Source organism: Peromyscus maniculatus, chromosome 2, assembly GCF_049852395.1.
Source record: "Peromyscus maniculatus bairdii isolate BWxNUB_F1_BW_parent chromosome 2, HU_Pman_BW_mat_3.1, whole genome shotgun sequence".
Lineage (NCBI taxonomy): Eukaryota > Metazoa > Chordata > Mammalia > Rodentia > Cricetidae > Peromyscus > Peromyscus maniculatus.
In genome coordinates this window covers 113,737,398-113,744,846 of record NC_134853.1, presented here as the reverse complement: position 1 = coordinate 113,744,846, position 7,449 = coordinate 113,737,398, and the positions used below count along the sequence as shown (strand labels likewise).

The 7,449-nt window shown below is 38.0% G+C and overlaps 1 long non-coding RNA gene across 1 annotated transcript; it reads right to left on the bottom strand.

Annotated features, from left to right (window-relative positions):
* Positions 1-1,470: 1,470 nt before the first annotated feature.
* Positions 1,471-6,215, bottom strand: LOC143271677 (uncharacterized). The gene is made up of 2 exons (XR_013048873.1): positions 6,025-6,215; positions 1,471-2,301 (listed from the first exon to the last, which is right to left on the bottom strand). It is a non-coding gene; the product is annotated as an uncharacterized LOC143271677 (long non-coding RNA).
* Between the last annotated feature and the right edge of the window lie 1,234 nt (positions 6,216-7,449).

Genomic DNA, 7,449 nt, shown 5'->3' with positions numbered 1-7,449 from the left:
ATATATGTATATATACATACAAATGTTTAAAAGAACATATATTACTATTACCTGGGGTCCCTAAGACTAGCCTGGCTTCTGGTAAGGCTCCTGGAGTTGTGGGCTGAGATATGGAGCCCAGGGGAGGTGTGCTGTTCTGTTGTTTTAAAATGAAGGTCCAGGCTTAGTCCCTGAAGCTTAGCTATAAAAGGATGTAAAGTTAGGGTATGTTGCTGCTTGTAGAACTTAGCATCTGAAACGTATATTCACTCTATGGGCCAGACATAACTCTAAGTATTGTATCTGTGATGTGCACTATCAAGAAAATAGCACTTTTGTAAGGATTTCCTTTTATTTCTTCTGTTCTTTTTCCAAGCACTGAGTATTCTCCCTTTAGGGAGTAAAAATCTTTAAAGCCAATTCTAGTACTTGGTCTATAAGAGCAGGTACACATCCTAATTACTTACTGATTTTGGGATTTGTGGTTTTGTTTTGTGAAGCTCTGTGTTCCAAAGGCAGAGCACTCAGCAATATCAATACAGTGGAACTCCTCAACTCCAGTGATGTCCATTAGGAAGGCATTTTAAACTATAAGGCACTGTCTCCTCATCTCTTTGCCTGATTCTAACTTTTTTCTAAGTATTTTTCAAGCCAAAAGATTAATTCATCAGGGTGATCAATGTAATTGCACCCCATAGAGCCAGTATCAAATGTTTCCTATTGACCAAATTGAGTTAATAGACCATCAGCAATTATACAAACTCAAATTGATCTGAAAACTTTACATGTGTTATACTACAAAGACAAGATTCCTATACTGTGACATGTTTAAAAATACATACACACACACTCATATATATATATATATACATATATATATATATGCGATATCACATATATATATATATATATATATATATATATATATATATATATACAATGTGAGCGTGTGTTGACTAAAGGACTCACCATTGTCTCATCTAATAAAGGATAAAGGATTCAGAAACACAGCTTCTACCTTGAACTCATGTTGGTTTCTTGTAAATATTAGGCAATGTATGTTGTTCATGTAACCTTTGTTCTTTTGTCTGATAATGAATCTTGATATTTACAAGTAACAATTTGCACCCTTGGATATTGTCAATAATTCTGTTAAGGGCTGTTTTTTGTCTATCCTAACTCTTTGGAGGCATTTGTGAAGCAAAATTCTGTGACTAGAAACTGCTATGATCTAATTTAAACTAACACATGGTATCAAAGATCATGAAAACAATGTTTTCATCCAATTAAACATGCTAGTGGCTAAATAAAATTGTCCAGAGAATTCCCCTTTGTAAATTAAAAATACACAATGAGGAATGTCACTCGACTTGCTTTTGCTTGGCTTTGTAGGGTTCTAATAATTTTGGTAAGCAGTAACTACAAGGAGTTTAAATTTGTGAAGGGCAAATCACATAGGACATAGAAATTAGCCAGAATTCCACTAAGCTGTTACCAACGTTTCAGTGTTTATTTCAATCATCTCGAAACTAATTAGGTCCACAAAATTGAGTCACCAGTCTCTGGAGCACAGTCTATATTAGAAGATGGTATGAGCTTCCCTTTTCCAGTTGGGCAGAAGCCCTGTAAGGACTCCATGTTTTTTCCTCAGAGGATGTTGGCACATCTGTCAATAGCCAAAGCCAGAATCAAAAAGTGAATCCAAATGGAAAAGAATGTGCTATAATATAGTACTTTTTAGACTTAGGATCTTGGGTATGCATCTGCCTGCCCACCAATGTAGCTCTTCCTCTTTAAAAATAATTCTTTAAGTAATAGGCTTCTTGGCGGAGTTTGTTTTTGTTCACAAATGTCGAAGATCTCACAGTTTCTGATATTTTCTATTTTATTCAATCATTCTGCCTCAATATATACACCTCTCAGCAAGGATGTTTATTGGAAAAAATTGCAACTAGAAAGAGGTGTGTGTATTTCCCCATATATTGTCTCTCAGAAAGAGAAGACTAACAAGGAGGTCTGTCTCGAAATGTGTTATCTTCTCACATCTTGGCTTCCAGAGGGTTAAGACAGATGGAGAGGTCCAGAAAATACTAGATGGAAAGGACAAAGTCCCTGCAGCAGACAGGCTTAGAGCCGTGGATCCAAGTCCAAAGCAGGTCAGATGCCAGGATTTCAAAGGTCATGTAAAGATCAGCCAAAAACAAATTCCAATAGAAGCCAGTTCAGGTGTCAGCAGATTCTTCACAGAGAGCACTGGGAATGCTTTGTTCCAGCAAGTGTCTGCCTCAGACTTATTCACATGAAAGGGGGAAGGCTACAAATCTGTTTACAAGACACAGCTCATGAATAAGAAGAAACACAAGGGAAGTTTATTAAAAAAAATAAGTTATTTAATAGCACTAGGTATAAGTGATAAGACTCGCATTATTCTCTAATAAAGTAATAAAAAGTTTATCTTGAATATTTAAAAGAAATGAAAAATCATTGTCTAGTAAACCATATTTATATTACCTGATTTGGGCATGAATGTATTGTTCACCTATATCAATTACATGTTTTGTTATTAAGCAATCCAGATTCAAGTAAAACAGTATACATTTGAAAGAAATCTGCATTAATGGGAAAAGAACTCAATATAGCTGTATGGAATTTGCTATAAATATTTATATTTAGATGTAACACAAATCTTAAAAGGTCTTATTAATAAAAACAAACCCGGAGCCAGGTATTGGGGTGAACGCTGAAAGATCAGAGAAAAAGAACAAGCCACATTAAACCTCACCTTGCCAGTTCCTCAGCTGATTGTGTTTCCTCAGATTGGATTGAAAGCCTCTGACTCCTTATCTGAACAGATCTCAGCTGAACTGCTGCTAAAAACCTAAAAGCTTAAAAGCTTCTAGTTCTTGGTCCTCACGCCTTAATATACCTGCTTCCTGCCATAATTTCTGGGGATTAAAGGCATGTGTCTTTCCCAAGGAAGACATGAGATCTCAAGTACTAGGATTAAAGGTATGTCACCATGCCTGGCTGTTTCCAGTGTGACCTTGAACTCACAGAGATCCGAATGGATCTCTGCCTCGAGAATGCTAGGATTAAAGGCGTGTGCTACCACTGCCTAACCTCTATGTATAATATAGTAGCTATTCTGTTCTCTGACCCCCAGATAAGTTTATTAGGGTGTACAATATATTGGAGGACACAATATCACCACATTTATGCTTCTCCGAACAGTGTCCTAAAGATTTGGGTAACTTGGCTATGGATATTTCCACTAGGCAAAGCAATGAAATCGACAAAGTGTATGAAGAAAGAACATTAAAAGAAAAGTATAGGTGATTGAGGAAGGGGGGACAGGAAATAAACCACACATGACATAAAAGGGAAATGGTGACAGCCTGGGGCAGAAGGGCACAAAGGGCACAGGAGGAAGGAAGAGAAGCAGGGAAAAGAGAGACAAACAACCCAATTCTTTATGAAGCTGACATAATGAAAGCTATTAATTTGTTACCTTGATGTAAAGTAAACAGCACTGAGTTGGCCTGGAATGCCACAGGACAGGGAGAGCATAGACAATGAATAACCCTGGGCAGATGGCATATATTTTCTGAGTGTCAGTTTTGTTGTCGCAAGGAATCTCAGTATAAACCCGAATCATGTGGGAGTCTTTCTCCATCTTATTATTTTCATCAAATGCAATAGGAAAATCTACTTGCTTGTCCTCATTTTCATTTTCCTAAATTTTGTATTTCAAACATTACCTTTGGCAATGTTGTTAATTCATCTAGAGTTGATTTTCTTTGTATGTGTCTGCAGATATTGTACAAACTTTAATTTATTAAACAAATCAAACGTACCCTTGAAGAAAATAGGTTACATGTTATATAGTTTGGAATCTTTAAATTTTATTTTATTTTCCAGAAATGCAGAATGATTTTGGAACAGCCATATTACAACACTTTTAATGATTTTTTATTAGTGAAGAACAATTGCATCTTAATTATATAATTAAAAATCTGACAAGTACCAATAATAAATAATGGCAAAAAATGAACTCATTTACCAAAGGCATAAACAGACAGAGATGTGTGCCTCAGGACAAGAAAACAAAAACCATTAATAAACATTCCATTCAAAGCAAATTCTAATTTGCAAAAGGTTTGCACAGAGCACTCATTCTTTATCTTCTGACAGCAGAGAGGTGTAGAAAGAGTTCTGCTAGGTGGGAGTACCCAGGTTTTCCTGCTTCACTTGCATCAATCTCAACATACAGCTCCTTTATTCTAACCTTAGGGACTGTGAATTCACACATATATTTGGGAGATGTGCATTATGGAAGGAGACAAATGTCCAAATCCTCTGTACAAACCTTAAGAGTATTTTTTAACATTGTATTTATAATGAAAATGATGTCAGTGACTGACTTGGTATTTCATGTAACATCTTGGACTTAGCATATACATAGTCCTAAAAGCAAAACTAACAGCTTACACTTATTTTCAATGTCATAACCTCTTTAAAATGTTGGACAATTTATATTTAAATATATACCTGTTTATGCATTTATATGTGCATGCAATAATAATTAGTGAAAAGGGAGGTCATGAATTTAAAGGAGAGTGTGAAAGTTTACATGGAAGGACTTGGAGGGGGGTTAGGAAAGAAAGAAATGTTGTAATTATATTATAATCTAAAAAAAAAAAACATTTGAAGAGCTACATGCTGACCTTTATGAGAGGTCAAAAGAGGTTAATGAGAAAGAACACAGAACATGTGTCTCATATCAGAATCACACCATAATAGGATCTCTCTCTCTCTCTCTCTCTCTCTCTCTCTCTCTCTCTCTCTCCATATATATATAGAGAGAGAGCTGACCTTGTTGAAATAGGTGTGGATGAGCCAGCCCAGAAGTTGTGTGCTATAAAAAAAATCCTTCTGTATGTTGTATAAATTACACTGTGATTGGTCTAATAAAGAAGCTGACTGGCCAATAGCTGGACAGGACAAGGTTAGGTGGAAAAATCAGACTAAGGACACTTGGAAGAAGAAGGACTAAAGTCTCAGCAGTCATCTGGAGATGCAGAGGGAGCAAGACATGTTGGAAGACAGGTAAATTTACGAGCCACATGGAAATACATAGATTAGTAGAAATGAGTTAATTTAAGTTATAAGAGCTAGTTAGTAATAAGCCTAAATTATCAGCTGAGTATTTATAATTTGTATTAGTCTCTGTGTTGGTTATTTGGGAACTGGCAGATGGGAAAAAGAAAAGTCCACCTACAAATGTCACCCAATGTGGGGCACCTACACACACATAAAATTTGAGAAAGCTTTTACAAGGTTCTAAACACACAAAAATGGAGCCAAATGTGGCTTTTTTAGTCTTATGTCCATCATGCCAGCCGCACTACCAAGACATGACTTTCAGCAGCTGCCTGAAGGAGAAGCCAGTAGCCAGCTGCCATGTACTACCTTCATGCAATAAGCTAAGCTACACTGGCGGACAGTGACATTGCATTTTTAGATTAACCTCATGCAATCAAAAAACAATACAGATGCTCAGTAAAGACAGATTCAGATGGAAAAAAAATCCTCTAACTTAAGTCTCTGTGTCAAATATTTGGGAACTGGCAGGTGGGAAAAAAAAAAGTCTGCCTAGAGTTGTTACTATAGGAGAGCTGTCTCCATTACTCATTTGTCTTGTGGCAGCACGGATGGGAGAGAGATGCCCTCCCCCTCAACCTATCAATGTCTCAGACAGGTGGGAGAGCTGGCTTTCAGGTCATAAGAGCTAGAGAGATGTCCCTGCCCCCACCCACCATCAGCTGCAATACTAGGGAGAGCAGGCCCTGTACCTAGCCTGGGCAGCACAACAGAGTCAATCCTGTTGGTGGATGTGCGGGTGAGCCAGCGCTGAAGTTGTGAGCATGGGAGATCTGTCCCCGCTGCTTGTCTGTCATGCAAGAGTTTGGGTGGGGAAGAGATGTCCTTCCTAACCCCTGCCCCCTTACCACCTGCAATAGACAAACAGCTGACCCTCACCCTTACCTGCTGCAGCACTCAATAAAGTGGGCCCTGCTCCTTGCCTAGGCAGCACAGTAGAGCTGACACTGTTGTCAGAGATGTGGGTGAGCCAGCCCCGATGTTGTGAGCATGGGAGAGCTGTCCCCGTTGTTACCCATTTGTCATGTGGTGACATGAGCAGTGAAGAGATGCTTTCCTGCCCCTCTGCCCATCAACACCTGAGGCAGGAGAAAGAGCTTACCCTGAGAATGTAAGCATGTTCTAGAATGTTCTAGAACTCAGGAGAGTGTCTACTAAAACTAGCCTGGATAATGAAGTAGAGCTGTCCCTGAAGGTGTAGGTATGGGAGAACTGACCCTGAAGATGCAAAAACAGGAGACCAGGCCCTGTTCTTGCTCAAAACTGCAAGGGGTGAACTAGCCTTGACAATGTTGGAGAGCTCACCCTGAAGGTGAAGTCAGGAGAGAGCTTGGCTTGCAACAACCCCGGCCCAAAACCAGGGTTATGTGTTGGCTTACCCCAACATCCACCCCATCTGTGATGTGCTGCAGAATGTGGGGGCTGTGCTGCAACCCCAGGGCTTCAGAATCTCCATAACACAGGGCAGCAATGGGATCTCCAGGAAAAGTTCCAGTGAGCATAGAAGATATAGCCAAGACCCAAGGCCTCAAGCCAGATCAATGATTTTGTGTGTGTGTGTGTGTGTGTGTGTGTGTGTGTGTGTGTGTGTGTGTGTGTGATGAATGCCTGCATGTAAAATGTATGGATAAAGGGGTTTACTGTGTGACTCACTGTGTCACACTGCAGCTTCCATGATGAGATTTTCTCTTTCTCCATTTCCCCTCTTTTTTCTCTTAAATTTTATTTACTTTTATTCTGATCGGGTACAAAAATGGATGGGATCTGGAGGCATGATGTAAAAGATACAAAGAATAAATAAAAAGAAAGTAAAAAATAAAAATTAAAAGAACCTTTCTAAAAATTGGTTATCATTTTTTTATTGTTCAAACAGAACTCTATCACAATGCCAGCTGGAGACAGAAGACTAATACTTAATCAAATTCAATAAAAATGTAAGAATAAATGACTTGCTTATTTCTCTCTCTCAACCTCTTTATCTATCTATCTACCTTTCTCTGTGGATTCCCTATCATCCACCCTTCTTTCTCCCATTTCTGCTAAGTTCAGAAAGTGAACATTTACACTAATTATGTTTGCAATCAGAAATTGTAAATTAAAAAACTACCGTCTTTCACTATAGAAAGCAATTAACCTAGATGGAAACATAATAATGGATATGCTTTAAACAATAATACAGAATAAATCATTTTGCTACAAAACTTGTACATATGTAAATTAAGATTAATATTTCAATATTTAGTAGAATGTACCAAAATTAATTGACTCATATTCACATAAAAATGTTATTGTATGTAAAATGGTGATGAG